Below are 19,261 nucleotides of genomic sequence, written 5' to 3'. Positions count from 1 at the left end.
AAGTGGAGACTTCGTTACCCAACTTCAGAAGTCTCAACAAGTCCTACGGTAGTCGACGATGGCTCAACAAACACTCCAGGAGAAAGCTGAAGGTATGTGCCATAAGCATAATTAATTACAATATTCTACGGCTAATAACTGATTTTTGGCAAATATTTTTAAAAAGTCAGTCGGAGCGCAAATATCCCCGCTGGATGTGCAAGGACCGCCTCCGACATGTCCGCAGTTTAGGGGTTCAAAGGATTTGAGAAGGGAATGTATGCATCCATGGCCGAGAGAATAACCTCTGTAATGCGCAAGGGACACTCAGAGGGCTCCCGGCCATGGAGGCAGTAATAATTCCAGGGTAAATCAAAGAAGTATTGCCTGAGAGCCTCCCAATCAGCAGCTCTAAAGTGCCACAACCGACATTTTTTTGGAGGATCCACAGGCCGCACCGGAGCGATATGACAGGTTAAAATAATAAGGCTGTGATCGGAGGAGCCCAACGGAGAGGAAACTTTAACAGTGACAGTTGACAGATATAAATGTCGAAAGGAAATTAGTATATACTTTCGGGATCGATCTGCCACCTTGGGAGTGGGATAGTTGCTGTCGATTCATTTACTTTTACAGTACACATATATCATTAAGATAGTGTACTAAATAACGAGAGAGAGAGAGAGAGAGAGAGAGAGAGAGAGAGAGAGAGAGAGAGACTGTGAATATTTTAAAGCCCTTATTGTACAGATGAAAATAAAATCTTTTTTAACTCTAATTTTCTCAGTTTTCTCGACCTCTCTGTTGTTGTGCCTAATATTTTCTGAATATTACAAAAACTGGGCGTTTTTCCTAATCAAGTAAGAGTACATTTGTTGAAGTTCCATATTTAGAATTTTCACCTATATTACACAAATTTACGATCACTCCAATATAATTGCTTCGACCTACTCCTAAAACGGTTGCTTTCTTTCTTAACAATTTCGCAGTTCCTACCATTTTTTATTCATAAAGGGAAGGCTAAAATGAATGAAAAAAAATTACATTTAATAGACCATCTTTCTTGGGTAAAACTCCGAACAATCTCATATGACTTTTAAAACAGTTCATGTCAATACTACTTTAAGCTGCATTGATTTTTGTGTATCTCTCATGTAAGAGGAATGTGCGATCTTGAGGAATCAGATTAAAAGTTTTTATCAGTCATATCTCATTACTGCAATATTTTTACACTCGTATTAATAATATGACTTTTATTACCTTCTCAATTTTCTTTATACTAGTTCTCACCGTGTGGAATAATTTAACCTATGGAAATATGGCTTATGGTCTAACTCTACAACTAAAAATGAGCAAATATTATTTATTTTAAGTTTAGTCTGAAGGCTTAAGATGTCATTTCATACAGAAGAAAATAAAATCAGTCTCTAAATTTAACACATTTCTCAACGAACAACCATCAATTGAAACTTATTGTGCAACCCCTTAAACGTGGGCATGTCCGAGACGGTCCGTGCACCTCACGCGGAGATATTCACGCTCCGACTGACTGTAAAAGTAAATGAATCGACAGCAACTATCCCACTCCCCAGGTGGCAGATCCATCCCGAAAGTATATAGTAATTTCCTTTCGACATTTATATCTGTCTGCTTTCACTGTTAATGTTTCCTCTCCGTTGGGCTCCTCCGATCACAACCTTATTATTTTAACCTGTCATATCGCTCCAGTACGGCCTGTGGATCCTCCAGAAAAATGTCGGTTGTGGCACTTTAGAGCTGCTGATTGGGAGGCTCTCAGGCAATACTTCTTTGATTTTCCCCGGAATGATTACTTCCTCCATGGCCGGGAGCCCTCTGAGTGTCCCTTGCTCATTACAGGCCATGGATGCATACATTCCCTTCTCAAATCCTTTGAACCCCTAAACTGCAGACATGTCGGAGGCGGTCCTTGCACATCCAGCGGGGATATTCGCGCTCCGACTGACTTTTTAAAAATATTTGCCAAAAATCAGTTATTAGTCGTAGAATATTGTAATTAATTATGCTTATGGCACATACCTTCAGCTTTCTCCTGGAATGTTTGTTGAGCCATCGTCGACTACCGTAGGACTTGTGGAGACTTCTGAAGTTGGGAAACAAAGTCTCCACTTTACACTTCCCGATACCTCATAATATGGTTACCACTGCCTAATATTATAACTACAGACACTATTCTATGAATTCATGTAGTTTAGAATCCATATTCCCCCCCAAAAAAACACTGTGAAAGCAATGTACAGTAAATTATGAGCGCATATGGGCTTTCCACCCACACTCGTTCCCCGATGGTATTCTGAGGCCGAGCTGTCATTTATTATTCATAATCACACTCACACTTTATATTCCTAGTACTTTATTACATATATTTATATATACAATATTTATCTGTAAGTTTCTTTCAGTACAAGTAGTTTATTTTCACTCCAGGCATTCACTTTCTCGTTCAGTAAACTAGAGTAGAGCGAAGTTTTCATTTTCACTTTCATTACTCCAAGTATTTATACACTCTAGAGCAAAGCTTTCACTTTCAATTTCATTATACTCGTATTCTTATATTACTAACTATTTACATTTCTATTTACATTCTCTGTTTCATTTACATTATTTACATTTACATTTTATTTTTACTACGTTATGCATTGTCACTTGCAGTAACTTATAAAACTATTTTGCACTGTTCAGTTATATCTACATTCATTGCTTTCACTTGCTATTTACACATTATTTACATTTCCACTTGCACTGTTTTAGAGTCACCAGAAAGATCGTAGTCACTGTCCATCATTATCATTGATAAATAAGCCAGTTCACATTCCACAGCAGTCACTTAGCCCTTTACCCCTTCCCACACGAGGTTTAGTAGGGGTTAGAGGTCACAGGGCCCTTTGCAGGGGGCTAAGGACAGGCGCGAATCGGACGTAAACTGAATGATATGGCCTAGGGGCAGGGAAGGGTTGACAATGTCAGCGTTGTGACAGCTGCTAAGTTATATGCTATGAAATGATTGGCAGGAGATCTAGACAATACATAATAAATTAGGTAGTTCCAGGTTAATGTATATATCACTTAGGTTTCTCCATTCCTTTCTTATGTATATTTTTGTTACGAGAATAGGTCTTTTTGCATTTTTCAAGGGTAAATAAACAGGGAAAATTAGCGAACGAGTGCACGTGGGGTGTTGCCAGGTGATAATTATCCCATTCCAGATGTATGGCAGTATCAATTACCTTTTCTCTTTCTTTTATATATTATTATGTATAAGAATAGGGCATAGGGCACATTTCAATGGATAAAATGAGTGGAAAAATCCGTCCAGGATTTGTGTAGCGTAGCGCAGCTGGGCAAGAGGGAAGAGAGGGTAATGGAGGGGAGGTAAGGAGGGGAGTGAAGGACAGGGGGAAAAATGGCTAAATTGTCAACAGTGGATGGGAGTGAAGATGACATTAGCGAATCTGAGTATAGCTGGACACTGGTAGTACTGATAGATGATACAAGCCACCATTTGAAAGTCGGGCGAATTGAAAATAACACAGAATCACAAAAGTGATGCCTTGCGGTATGATCCCTTGCTCCCGAGCATCACGAAAGTGATGCCCCGCAGTTAAGAGGTTAATAGCATTAGTTATTGATTGTCAGGGGTGGAGTCACTTTCTCCAGAGGCTAACAGTACACAGACAGCAAGTGTGAGTAATTAGTTTCTGCTGTGTACTGCTGAGAAAGTTTATAAATTCTCGTCCTTAGAGAATCGGCCAAGTAAGCCGGTATAAAGTAAACTTACTGCTTGATTTTCAGAAGTCAGTTCATTGTCCATATTTACAAGCAATATTTTAAAGTATTCTTTAATATATAAATACTCAAAAACCCCGTGACAGACTACTGAGGTTTTATGGTAAGGGTATGTGATATGAGATTTTAAAACAGAGAGTGAGTAGATGATCTAACTGAATGATTACGGGGACTGGTTAACTGACATTTTGCTCGCTGTTACTGTGATACCCTGAGACAGAGTTTGAGATCCAGCCTTGACGAACATTTAGTGAAAACTGGTAATGTGTTCTTATTTGCTACTATAATTTATAAACAAATACAATTACTGTATTACGAAACTTATGCTTGCATATATCATAGGCTTTCAGTACATAAATGCCTTTCCTACTGATGCTTTCCCAACATACAGACGATTTAACCCCGGTATCACTTTCCCACTCCATTGAATGCCTGGTCCTGGATACTGACTAACAAAACAGTGTGCTAAGGATATAATGGTTAATCTTTGCCATATGATTAAGTAGCCACACGATTATTATTCATCTTAAGGAATAGTTTAGCAATAAAAGGGCAAAGAAAAACGTGTGTCGCTACGAGAGCTTTAAAGTTGTTTTGAAGGGAGATGATTTCAATCTGTTTCGTGTTTTCCTTGATACGAATGACACTAACAGTCGTATGAAGAAGATGGTAACGATGAATCCTTTCGCGTAACTTTCAAGATGTAAACAGGTGTCACCTGCTGTGTAGGGTGTGACTCTGTGATAATCTATTTAACCTAAACTAGGAAAAAGTGTGGGATTCAACATATAATTGTAAATATAGAAACATAATTAATATTTTTTTATAAAACAGTACACATACCAGTGACTGATCAGGTTTATAGAAACTGATCCCCTAGCATCACTATTCAGTTAAACTCCCCAACAAAGGATAATACAATGTTGGTAAATGTGACATCTCAGATAGGTAGTTAAAAAAAAAAAAAAAAAACATAACTCAGCAAAGTCAGCAGGATATATATATATATATATATATATATATATATATATATATATATATATATATATATATATATATCTATATATATATAAACTGGCCCAGTCAACTCCACAGCCAAGGTTGCTGTGACTCCTAGGCTGAATGTCAGATTAGAACTCACCTTTGTATGAGTCTCATAGAATCTATGAAGACCATGAATCCTGGAACAGTGAAGCCCAGACAATCAAACGGAAACGAATCTGTGGTACTTTTCACGGTTTTATTTCATCCGTTACAATCCTGTTATAGTGATGGTGTCTTATTCATTAGTTTATTCTGGCTAAAGAAAGACAGGTACATTGAGCATACAGTTCAAGAAAGTATGCAAATTTCTCTGTTAATCCATTCAGATGTGATTACACACCTCAGTATTATTTCCTGGCTACCCTCAGATGCTTTTTCACTTTTTTTTTTTATCAGTTCCCGAAATGATTAATGTAAAATTTGTGGTAAAATATTTTCTCGGATGTTTTCATTGGGCAGTTGTGTTTAGAAACCGGTTGAGAGAGAGAGAGAGAGAGAGAGAGAGAGAGAGAGAGAGAGAGAGAGAGAGAGAGAGAGAACAGAACTTAGGATACCACCTTAATGCTACTCCTTTTACCTAGTCACAAAAGAAACACAACAAGAAAAGGGCACTACATATGAAACTTGATCATTACTTGCTATCACGAAATGAAGGAAGTGTACAGTACATAAAAAGTTTTCTTCTTAATACTGAACCATATTATTGGGAAAATATGATAAGTTGTTGTCTTAATGTTTCATCGTGTTAGTCCGGCTGCAGCGGAACGCGGCACACGATAATGATACAATAGACATACAATAATTTGTCCCTCAATACGAAACAGTGTAGGGAAGCCATGCTGGCACCACAGACGCAATTAATATATCTCCCCGGTAATGAAAGAGCGCCAACATGACACTACGAACAGAGAAAGAGCCCGATAGGACAGGAGCCGTCAGGGTACGAAGTGATAAAGCAGTCAAGACGAGATCAAGTGAAAGAGCCAGCCAAGGCCAGAGAACGGCAACGTAGATCGGTTCAGGAAGTGTTCTGAAAATAATAAGAAGCTCAAAACTGGAAGCAAACAGGCCATGGACCTAGAAGACTTGATCAACTTCTCAATAGGCCATAAAACAGTACACACACACACACACACACACACACACACACACACACACACAGTCACAATGATCGCTATCCTGAACAGGCCCTCCTCACTAACTAACCTGCTTTTGATCGGGATGCAGTCACAGATGACACTTGCCCTGCTTGTAGAAAAGGTCCACAAAGCATAACCCATATACTGGAGCAATGCACAATACACGCCACATTAAGACGCAGACACATCCTCAAAGATAGAGTGAACCTATGGGATGATCCAGTAGAGACAGTTGCTTACCTTCGGTCGCGGTTGTGCTGGTCCAAGCGTGGCCAGCAACAAGAGCAAAGTTTTTTTTTTTTTTTTTTTTTTTTGACAACCCCACTGAAATAACTCTCACATTATTTATTCTCAAACTCCAAATACAACATGCAAACTTTCCTAAATATGCAGTAGAATGCATTACTACTGCCTCTAAGAAATAACTTCCAAACTCCCAATTCCATTGAAATATTAAACCACGTTAAATGACTTAATTCAGTTTCTCTGTGTCCTTAGGTTTATGTGTACATTTTAACAAGAGTGAAATTGCTCTGGGACCTGTGACGAGGCTCTTGTTTCAATCAGTTTGCTGTAAACAGTAACTAGCTTTAACAAAGTGCCCCACTACCCAGATTCTTGAGGTCCCTTAACAGAGTGCCACACTACTTACTTTCTGAAGGTGACTTAGCAGAGTTTTCCACCACCCACATTCTGAAGGTGATTAACAGAGCTACCCACTACAAAGATTTTTACATTAGCAAAACACCTATTGCTAACATCAAAGAAGAGTGGAATGAGCAACCCTGTACAAGTTCTGCTGAAGATTTCCTGCCGGTGATCCCTAAACTGAAGATGCTCTTCAGTGACCTCTTAACAGGAGATCCTTTTGAATGATCCCATACCAGGAGATCCTTGCAGCCATCACCTAAGTGCTTGGCAGGGCCTCACATCAAGTGAAGAAGTGACCCACCTCAAATAACCTTATATGGGACCACTTTTATGTCTCAATGGGCTTCAATGAATAACTTTGACTAAAGTTGCTGCTAGATGGTGCCACCACAGCTGTCAGCTGGCAGTAAGTTTGGATTATCCATGTCAAATAACTATATTTAGGACCACTTTTATGTCTCAATAGTCTTTAATTAATCAACTTTACTAAAGCTGTCGCAAGATCGTGCTGCCCTGGGTGATGGCAAATTTGGATTCTCCATGTCAAATTACCATATATGATACCACTGTTACGTCTCCAAAGGCCTCCTTTTAACAAAACCACCAGAAGCGGATGATGAAGAAGAACGCTAACTGCTCATTGACCTACTGGCTATCGCCGCAGGCAAAAACTACTTAATAAATGTTGATAACGCAATTTTCTGCTCACGCAACATGTACACATGTCAGTTGAGCTGATGGATCAACACACACACACACACACACACACACACACACACACGCACACACACACACACACGCAAGAAAATTAATGTTAGGCATGACAGATATCATTTCATTGATAAACGCCCAAACTCATCAGCCGGATGCCAAGTCAGAGTGCCAGTCGGGAGTGAGTAAGGGTGTATGCGTGAGAGAGAGAGAGAGAGAGAGAGAGAGAGAGAGAGAGAGAGAGAGAGACGCTGTTTTCGAACTGACTATTTGTCTGTGGTTATTTCTCCCTGATTATTTTACTATGAAACAATACAAGGAATTTTGCATAACATTACTATGTCCACTTAGCAGACAACTCATAAATATATCCTTAGGTTTTTATGCTGAATTATATTTTTGTTCATGATGTATTGTGATGGTCTGTCTATTGTATGTGGATCCTTATAATATGGTGGTCTGTTTATGGTATGGCGATGTGTTTATGTTGTGAGGATGCGTTTATGGTTTGTGATTTGTTTATGCTGTGGTGTTTGTTTATGCGGTGGTGATTTGTTTATGCTGTGGTGATTTGTTTATGCGGTGGTGATTTGTTTATGCTGTGGTGTTTGTTTATGCGGTGGTGATTTGTTTATGCTGTGGTGTTTGTTTATGCGGTGGTGATTTGTTTATGCTGTGGTGAGGTATCATTGGCAAAGAGGTGTGTTTATAGTGTGGTGTCTTCTTGCTATGTAGGTCGTTCATTTACGTTTGGTGATCTATTAATGATACAGTTGGGATGTGTCAAGGACGTTGACTTTACTTTGCAATGTGCTCGACTACTTATGTGTGGTTTGATCGAGCCAACACCAATAAAAAAGTTTTTTTTCTTTTTTTTTTCTTGGTAGACTTTTAATCTGTCACGCATGAGAGTCGTAACGAAAGCACTCGAGCAGGATGATGAATTAAAATCTTACACTAATGATTTAAGAATTGTGCTACCGTGACCACTGTTGTGGTTTGGGATACAGTTGGATATGACAGATACTGATGCGTGACAGGTAGGCGTTAGTGAAGTACGATAAGACTTATGACGTACGTGAAGTTAAAGAAGGAAGAGATGATTGATGTACTTTGTAGTGATGGGAAAAATGATTTTAGTACCTGAACGTAATTAATGTAAACAGATGTGAGCGGTAATACTAAAAGAGAGCGGATATCAGAAAACAAGTTATTTAAAGTAAAGGTGTGTGAAATAATGTGCATATTTGCAAGTGAAGATAATAAAAATGCATTGAAGGTAAGAGTGCTGAAGTGGTGATAGTTGAATCAGTAGTAAATCTGGTCCACCACCGTGGCATTTCGGGGTCGGTTACAACGCAGGTCTTAAGATCCTTAGGGTAGGCATTCTTTAACCCTCTATGTTTGCATATACAACTCAAAAAGGGACCTATATCATAAGTTCGACGTTAGCGAATCGTGCTCTAGTGGAAGAATAATACAGTACAGCAACAGTAAAATGACTTTAGGCCTTAATGATCTGAGTGTACTTTATAGAAATTAACTTAAGCCTTCATATAATGAGCAACAAGAAGTACGGTAATTAACAGAAAGTTGTTGAAGTAAAATATGCAAGAAAGAGTAACTTCAATATTAGGGGAAAAATGCAAATACAGTAGCAGACAACAAATAAGATAGATAACTGACGTCACGGAGCTGTAGACGGGAAGAGATAAGGAGGCAACTGCTTGGATAAAACAAAATGTGATCGAAGAAACATGTCGAAAATTGGCAGTCAATAGTAAGGAGGTTGGTGTACAGTAGCTCCCAAAAGTATCTTTAAAAAAAAGTACTATACATTCTGACACAACGGACGATGTATCTGACACGTGTTGCGTGAAGCGGCAACAAAATTGGTAGACCTGCATGCTGGGGAGTGGTTGCCATACACCTGTATATGACCTGGGATTGTATATACCGTTTTCTTTCTAATGTAATATTAATCACTTTGTCATACGTAGATATATTTGATGTTATAATGATGACAAAGACTAGTTTTAACATAGGCACGGTTACTCTTTCTATGGCTCACCAGTAATGCTTTCAAGAGTGCCAGCACAAGGCTATCATCACTCTAGATAAATAGTATACAAGCTTTCCCAGAACTGATATATTTTGAGAAAGTGTTTATATAATATCTGTGATTATGACTCGGAGATATATGACACCCAGTATAATATGAACGGCACAAAAATATTAGAGAGACAGGTAGAGGTAAACGAAATGTAAAGACAGTCAATTAACCTAACTGAAACTAATCCCCAGAGCAGCGTATAAACCCATGTCACTGATACACCAGCCGTATTGTGGAGGTGGCATGCGAGATTCATTCTTATATTGGACATTATATGTAAAATAAATACAAGGTAAGATTGAACACACTCTGGGCGCTCATTTTATGCATTTAATAACCACTGTATCCACCGCCTGCATCCAGACCTCTGTTCAATCGACGCAACACCTACTATGAAGCTATGCCATTCACGTAACGAAACACCACAATACCTTCCGAAACCGAGATATCGCCACATTCGGGTAGTATGTATAATAATGATGTGTGGTTAAAATTGTCCTACATGCAGATCCTATAGGCTATTATTAACCTCTGGATTGGTAATCTATTTGTAGTTGTGATAACGAAAGAACTGTGAAGGGTATTTTTCTCATGCTGTTTAATAATCTGAGTTTCATTTATATTCAGAGGGGGCTGGGTGACTCAATGGTGGCGTGCGTAGCTCAAGACCATGAAGTAGAGAGTTCGCGCCCCACCTAGGTAGCTACTTAGCTGAAAGTTAGCGATCTCATCACCCTATCAGGGCTATATGGTCTAATACAGGCCTAGCTCGGAGAATTCATTCCTTCATTTATATTCCAACATGACAACTCAGCCCATCGCAGTCAGTATTCCAACATGGCAACTCTACCCGTCTCAGTTACTATGTTTCCCAAGATGCATTTATCACAATATAATGTGTGTAATGGGTTATAGTCTTTAACACAGAGGTATAAATATTACTGAACTGTCACCATTTACAAGTCGATGGATGTTTGCAGTCACATAGTGGCGTTGATGTGTTTATTAGCAGTACCACCAACGATACCTAACCATGCGTACCAACCGCACCAAGACGACAAGTGGCCGGGAATAATGTTTCATTCTGTTCATTTTGTCATTCTTCGCACCAGACTTTAAAGATACTTTTGGGAGCTACTGTACATTATTTTTTTTTTTTTTTAGTGTCAAAACTTCCATGTAGGAAACTGCACATTATACAGACGTGCGTGTAAACACTGATTTAGGTACATCCTAATACTGTTAGTTAAGCACAGTATGGTCCAAAAGTTTCGCTGCTTGTGAAATTATTTCCAGTTTGCTTGGCTGTTGATGAAAGTGAACAAATAGAGGACTGCTCTCTTGATAACTCTGTAATTTCCGTAATACCGCTTTCTCTGTGGTTATTTACCCATATTACACAATATTCCTTTTTCTTTAATGTTACTGATCCAAACAGCATTAAAACTAAACAGACCCATTATTGCACAAGGAAATAAAGAGGTGCAGTATACACAGTAAATCGCCAGGGAAGTGGTTGTATGGGACTTCCCATGTCAACAAGAATTCGGTATTATTCGTGCCTGGTCTTGGGTCCTTTCGGGATGTTATCGAGTACGAGGGCTGCTGGGCAAAGACTGTGGAATTACAACAGTCGGATGTATGGAGCAGGGGACTTCTTATCCCCGATGCTGCTTTCAAGAGACGTGGTGGTGCTGCAGAGAACTCACAAGTTCGAAGATCGACACACGAGTTTAACCTCCGGGGGGAACCCTGAGTGAGGGTTTGGAGCGTTCTGAGCCTCTCGGAGGATGATCAACTGCCTTTGGTGCCAAGAGGAGGATGACCAACTGCCTTTGGTGCCACGAGAGCTGGAGGAACTACAAGCCGACATTGGTGGGGCGGTCTGGTCATGGTGAGGTTAGCAACAATGGTTCCAAATACTGCCGGTCTGACTGCGGCAATGATGAACCTCGTACGGGTTTTGCTGTGGCGATTTCCTTTTGTTTTGTCTCTTCTGTTGCCAGGATTCCCCAGATTCATGAACGTACAGTATAATGTTGGTGAGGTTTAAGCACATTCTGAGCTACATCAGTCTTATTGCAACATATCCATCCTAAGAGGCGAGTGATCTTGGGAAAAAAAGAGTTGTTCTACACCAAATTCAGCTTACCTGTGGGATGTATAATGGGATGAATTACTGATCCTGGGCGGTTTCTGCAGTTATTGGCAATGACAGAGAAGGTTGTTATAAGTATGTTCTAGAACCACGTTATTTCCGATTATCCCATAACTGTCTTTGCACAAACACTGTTCAAAACAAGCTTACTGGTAGCGACATGCAGAAACAGGTAAAGATGTGTGTAAAATTTCTTGATGGCATGGGACGGTTACGGCACTGGATGCACAAGTTCAGATTTAACAACGAGGCTCATAACGTTATTAATGGGTTTATTATTAGATATAGTAATATTCAGTGAGAAAATTACCTTGCACGAAAAATCACGACAAAGCTTCTAAAAGCCCCCCAAAGTATATGTTTTCAGCACACTAAGCGCAAGAAAAGGAAAGCTGGAATTTAGATGGTTTAGAAAATCGCAGTTGAAAACTGGTTATCAAGTGGGGAGGGGGAGGATAAAGGAAATGATAGGCTACAGCTTTTTGGCAATATAGAGGTTTTATTGCTCATGAATAAAATATAAATGTTTATGTATGATAATGCACTACAAAACCTCAGTCAGCCCATGCACATGTGATGTTAGTGAGGGATAAGTTTCAGTCTCGTGATCAGTTGTGGCATCAAACAGCCTTGATCTCAGTACGCTCGATTACCTTGTGTTGGGACAGAGCAAAATATTGTGCTAATAAAAACAACACACTAACATTACCACAGAGGCTTTCAGGAGTGAAGTGTTAGTTTGCATACGTACAGTAACGTCAGCCACTTGTTGCAGATTCAAGGTGAAACTGAGAAACAAAACGTTTTTTTGTTCAAGTCTTTATGATAGTCATACTGAATGCATAATTTACAAACTCCTCATGTAGCCGGCCACTTTGCGTGTATGTGTGTATGTGTGTGTGTGTGTGTGTGTGTGTGTGTGTGTGTGTGTGTGTCCAGGATGCACTAATAATATACTCTTAATTTCTAATTCGCCAAGGGACTTAGCCATTGTACTATCTCCCTCTCCTATTATCATTTTTCCCTTACCCTTCCTCTCCCTCCTTGTCTTTTTTTCTCTTTCTCCTGTTTCTATGTCTTCTTCTCATTTGTTCTATTTCTCTCTTCCCCTTTACCTCTCATCTCATTACCATCTTTTTCTCCACATCTCATTTAATCTATCCTTTTCTTTTCTCCTTCATTTCCGTTTTTTCATGTCTCTTTCATCTTATCCCCTGCCCTTTTGTATTTCAACTGACCTCCTGATGTCCCATTATCCCATACCCATCTGATTCCATATTGCCCAGCTGAAAATGTACTACTTACCCCCATCTCAGTTTCGTACTTCACTCCAGTTTCTCTACCTCCCTTCTGCTTATACTGTACATCATTCTTCCTCTTCCTGTCTCCATCACCCTCCAGTTTCTGTACCATGCTTCAGTATCTCTACAACCCTCCTGCTTCGCTACTACCCTTCTGCTTTCCTACCATCCTACTGCTTCCCTACCGCCCTCGTGCTTTCCTAATACCCTCCCACTTTCCTCTAATCCTACTACTTCCCTACCACCCTCCTGCTTCGCTGCCACCTTCCTGCTTTCATACCACCCTCCAGCCCACCCAACTGCTCTCCTACCACCCTCCTCCTTCCCTACCACCCTCCTGCTTCCCAGTCACCCTTCTGCTTCCCTGTCACCTTCCTGCTTTTCTACCACCATCCAATTTCTCTGCCACCCTCCTTCTTGACCAGCATCTTGCTTCTCAGTCAGTTTCTTGGTTCTCCATCACCATCTTGCTCATCTGTCATCTTTTTTCTCTATCGCCATCTTGCTTCTTTATGATTCTCCTTTTGTTTCTACCACCTTTTTGCTTCTTTATCACCATTATGTTTCTCTGTCACCTTGTTTCTCTAACACCACATTGTCACTCTCCTTTTTCTCTACCATTTTATTGTGTCCTTACTGCCTGCCTGATTCTCCTCTGCCTCGTGCCTTCGTATTTCTGTGTGTACCTACCTATCTTTCTGCTTATCTTCCTGTTCTTTTTGGTGCACTCACAGGAGTGGCCATTAACACTGCTTGTCCTTAATGTGTCAGTTACTCACGTGCTCACTCACTGATTGAGTTCCTGTACTTTCATGAAGAATGGAGCCCAAACCATATAAGAGAAGTGTTAGGAAAGGGATATTTTCCAAAATCGTAGATTTCACCAGGGCCAGATTTCTGGCAGGGTGGGATTCCCGATGGCCTCCTCCACGAAGGTGGCGACCCTTGGGTAACCCACCCAAAATTTTTCATCACGGCCAGTTACTGTTACTAGGAAAACGAAAGCTTGCAAAGTGGTTGAGTTTCATAAGCACCAGGTTGTATATGGAAGGTCCCCCCGAGAGCAGGCAACGTCGCGGATGATGTAGTGGTACAAAGGAAAAGTTTTTAACTGAAGAACATAAAACTTTGCGTCTTGGAAGAAGTTCACCCTATCCACGCTTCAGGAGGATGGAATCACCGAGACTTGCTCCTCATGCGGGTGGGGGAGGGCCCAAGGGGCACCTGCCAAGCCATTGTGCACGGCCATAATTTTCAACCTGGGAATATAAAAATTTGCTAAATGGTAGGCTTTTACCCTGGACACATTTTGAGCAGGTTGGGACCAAGGATGATTACCCTGTAGCCGGGGCCGAACCCTAAGGTTCCTGGCTAAAACCTTCATGGTCGGTCAAGGCATTCAACCTACGTTGACGAAAATTTGTGTATTGGCAGACGTTCACCACCCTGTGGCCACCCACCATGAGGGGGACTGCCTCTGGGATGGGGGATAACGTCATAGCTTATACGTAGACACACGTCAATTTGCACAATATTAGGCTTTCACAGGGACTAAAGTTAGATGAGGGTGGGACCCAAGAGTTTCGCCCGTGCGCCTCCCCGGTGGATAACTATTTCTTTCTCCTTACTGTATTCCAGGTTTGTGTGTACGGCTATCAATGGTGTCCTTTATCTTTCTTTTCTTCCTTCCTAGCCTTCGGTTTCTCTGCATACTGTCCTTTCTTTATGATATTTTTTTTCATTTATTTCCGGCCCTCATTGTTCTCTTAATCACATCTATTGATTCTTTGCCTTACCTACTATTTGTATGTTTGTCCTCCAGCCTACGATTTCACATCCGGTCTACTGTTTCTCATCGTGCTCTGGTGCTCGACTGTGTCTCTGCCTACTTTCTATAGTTCGGTTGTCATACTGTTTCTCTCTGCCTTTGAATCTACTAGCCATCTACTATTCTTATGCCATTCTCTTTTTCCATACGCCATTCTGTCATTCCGCGTGCCTGCCTTCATGAATGCTTGCCTCCCTGATCTTCCAGTCTGATACGAATTTGTTGAAACGAAAAGGACAGTTACTATTTCAAGTGTCAGTTTGACTTGTCGCAACCTTGGCAAACAACAGCACTACCCTTGAGACAGAGGAAAACGCCAATATAAATGCATTTGTTGTATAATTTATGTCGCCACATGCAAGCATGTTGGAGCCTTTAAAAACGGGAAACGAAAACGATGCCCAAGACATGTTTAATTACAGGCATTCATAAAACATACATTCTCTCTCTCTCTCTCTCTCTCTCTCTCTCTCTCTCTCTCTCTCTCTCTCTCTCTCACACACACACACACACACACACACACACTTGCATCAGGAAGAAAATATTTTTATGAGATACTGGTTTTCGATGATTATGTTCATTTATAATACTTGTATATTTATGTGTAAGCGGGCGCGAGCGTGCGTGTGTGTGTGTGTGTGTGTGTGTGTGTGTGTGTGTGTGTGTGTGTGTGTGTGTGTGTCCTCCATTAAACGTAACGGTGTATCAGTGTCTAATCTAAATGTAGCGGCATCAGAGGCACATGATGTCAGGGGTGGATTTTTTCCTTACCGCATCTACAAAGAAATGAATAAACTAAGGGCTTTATTTGTCAGATAGTAAGTCAGATGCTTTTGTCTGTTGAATACCTGTTGTTAATAATGTTGTTATCTCCGCCAACGAACTTGGAGATTATGACTGTATTCACCTGTCTTTGTCTGTTTGTCCACAAGATATCTCCAAAAGTTCTTAATGAAGTTCGATGAAATTTAAAGGATGGGTGGGTCATGGGCCAAGAAAGGACTGATTAAATTTGGAGGCCGATCCGGATCCGGATCCAGAGTATCCCGCACAATATCTCCAAAAGTTCTCAATAATTTTCAATGAAATTTTGTGGAAAGGTGGGCAATGGACCAAGAAAGATTTGGTTGAATTTGGGGGCGGATCCAGATTCTGCGTATTCCACACAATATCTCCACGAATCCGGATTCGGATCCCCTTTAATGGCAAAGGCATTGGTAGACGCATGCGTTTTCTAGTTGTTGTGGCGGTAATGTTGGTGGCGGTGGTTGGGGTGGTGTGTTTATGTTATTGTGTCTCGTTTTGGAGTTTCTGTGCACGGTTGATATTACTTTGGCATAAAATTGCCATCCGCCCTTCGTGATGGCTGAGTTATAGATTAACAACAGAATATCATGCTAGTCTCGAACAAGTCCTACAGAATGATGTACAGCCAAAGTATTGTCTTTATCTGCCACTGAGTTGAGTGAAATAAGTTTCAAAAGGATGAAAATTTGGGCCAAGTTATAGGGAACGAACTATTGTGCATTTTTATGTCTATGTTTTTATGCTTCTGTATATTGTAGTTCTTGTTCCTGATTTTGCTGGTTGAAGTGTTCATTGTTATGTATTCACCTATGTTTGTGTGTTTGTTTGTCCACACGATATCTCCAAAAGTTCTCGATGAATTTCAATGGAATTTTGTGGAGGGATGGACCATGGGCCAAGAAAGAAATAATCAATTTTGGGGACAAATCTGGATCAGGAGTATCCCGCACAATATCTCCAATATTTTTCATTGAATTTCAATGAAATTTTGTGGAAGGGTGGGCCATGGGCCAAGAATAACTTGATTAAATTTGGAGGCAGATCTGGATCCCTCTCCGGATCCTGTGTATCCTGCACAATATCCCCAAAAGTTCTCAATAAATTCCATTAAAATTTTGTGGAAGAGTGGGCCATGGCTCAAGGACGAATTTATTAAACTGGGGGTCTGATCCGGATCCTATGTATTCCAAATAATATCTCCATGGATTAGGATCCGAATCCTTTTTAATGACGTGGCATTCGCTGAGGTATGCGCTCTCTGAGTACTTTCCAGTTGATTTTTGTGATTTTGTTTCTATTAATTGGTGTTTCTGACTTATTATGTGTGTGCTGATAACTTAGTTTCACTGTGTTGTTTTTTGCACTTCTGTATATTACATTAGTTCCGTTTTTTCCTCTATGATTACTGAAATTTACCTCTGCTGTCACTGATATCTTGTTTACTAGTGAGTCTGTTGTCCTTGTTGGCATGTCTGAATTGTTATATACTCCCACACGCTCTTTAGCATAACTAATGTGTTATAGCTCTAAACGGGTGTGTATGCCTGTCTTTCTTTTTAAGAGTTCAATAACTTACTCTTAAATATCCGACTAGAATAAGATTTGGTGGAAGATTTGAAGGTCAGATAAGAGGCTGACACATTTATTAAAGAACAGCAGGTCAGTGGCTAAGGCCCCAACAAACTTCACATGAGGATTTTTTATTCAGTTTTTAATCCTGGTGAAATGGTTGAGGGTATAGCAAGGGTAAGGAATCTGACTGTGAGAACAATGAATCAAAGGTCAAGGTCACAGTGCATAACACGGTTCCTAAAACAGCTTTGTGCTGACTTTTGCCAAACTTGTTGGACGGGTTGAAGGTCATCCAGGGGACTGACATGTTGGTTCTGAAAACAATACTCCTAGGTCAAAGCTCGAGGTCACAGGGGAAGTCAGCTCAATGTTTCGATCCAAAATGGACTAACCTTGTTGAAAGGGTTCAAGGTCTAGCAATGACAACGGAATCGAGTTTGGACACAATTGGTCACAGATCAAGCTCACTGGGCCATGTCAAACGTGCGATCCTTAAAGAATACAGAGCGGGGATGTTGGACTCTCTAAGTGTTTCGTCTTTTTATGATGGTTTCTCTGTCTATTATGTTTGTTGGTGTGTGTATATGTTGACGTGTCTGTGTTTTATACTTATTTGCGTTTTTTTTTTTGTCTTTTATTTTTCTTTATTTTTATGACGTGACTGGCAATGTTGATTATTACTTGGTATGTTTGTCTTGTTTTCCTTTTTGTTAAACTACTCCTTGCTATGATCTTTGACGTACTGCTACTCTCTAGTTTTTGTTGGGTTTTCTGTACTTCTTCATTACTCTTTGTCTGTTGGTGCGCCTGTTTGCTGTTGACTGGTTTATCTGTCTCTTGTGATGTCTGTCAGCTGCCGGTTTTGTTGGTGTACCTGTTGACGTCCTGTTCGTGTATGTCTACTGTTGCTATTGTCAATGTGCATATCTGTTAGTGTGCTTCTCTTTCTCTCTCTCTCCCTCTCTCTCTCTCTCTCTCTCTCTGTAGTGTGTTGGTGTATATATGCGTGTTATGCTGGCCAGAGCTACTGGTTCTCCCTTCAATATAACACTTGTCTCATGTAGCAGCTTGGTGATCGATGTTATGACGTGGGTGTGGTTCACGACGAGACGTGGATGTGGTACATAACATGTCCTTGGTGTGTTGCATGACATGACATGACATGGTTGTGTTGCATGAAATGACATGGCGTGAGTGTGATGCATGACATAACATGTGAGTGTGTTGCATGACATGACATGATGTGGTTGTGTTGCATGAAATGACATGACGTGGGTGTGGTGCATGACATAACATGATGTGGGTGTGTTGCATGAAATGACATGACGTGGGTGTGGTGCGTGACATAATATGATATGGGTGTGAAGCATGAAATGACATGACGTGGGTGTGGTGCATGACATACCATGACTTGGGTGTACGGCATAACATGATTTGACCTGTGTGTGTGGTGCTTACCGTAACATGACATGGGTGTGGTGCTTACCACATATGACGTGGGTGTGGTGCTTCAAATGACATGAAGTGAGTGTGGTGCATGACATAACATGACATGGGTGTGGTCCATAACATGACATGACGTCGTTGAGGTGTATAACATGACGTGGCTGTGGTGTATGATGTGCTAAGGCGTGGATGTAGTGCATAACATGAAGTGGGTGTTATGCATGACATGGGTTAGATGCTTGACGTGAAGTGGGTTTGATGCCTGACTTGTGGTATCATCTTTTCAGTTTTCTTCCTCCTACTGCCACACCCCTTTTGAAGTTTTGAGAAGACCAGCCAATGTATAGAAATTACAGTTACCCCTTCGTTCTGTCAATACGATAACGGTAATCAACCTTCACCGACTAATAGATGGAGACTATTGTTTTCGCTGGTATAAGTTTCCACCTACTACATAGGTGGAGACTACTGTTTTCGCTGCTATTATTTGGTGGGGAGTATTGTTTTTGCTGGTGTTAATATTCTTCCTCCCTCAGTCTCGTAACGATTCCAGGAGGACAGTTACAGAGCTCTAGTTATTATTATTTAGGCCTCAGAGTCTCGCGACAATTCCAGGAGAACCAGAGACTGCGCAAGAAATCTAAAGGGACCAGGTTATGTGTCTTGGCATGAACCATTGTTGATTGA

This window comes from Coenobita brevimanus, chromosome 45, assembly GCF_032717465.1.
Source record: "Coenobita brevimanus isolate Jiangsu-jjx chromosome 45, ASM3271746v2, whole genome shotgun sequence".
NCBI lineage: Eukaryota > Metazoa > Arthropoda > Malacostraca > Decapoda > Coenobitidae > Coenobita > Coenobita brevimanus.
The sequence above is the reverse complement of the archived record's forward strand: the minus strand, read 5'-3'. Positions refer to the sequence as shown.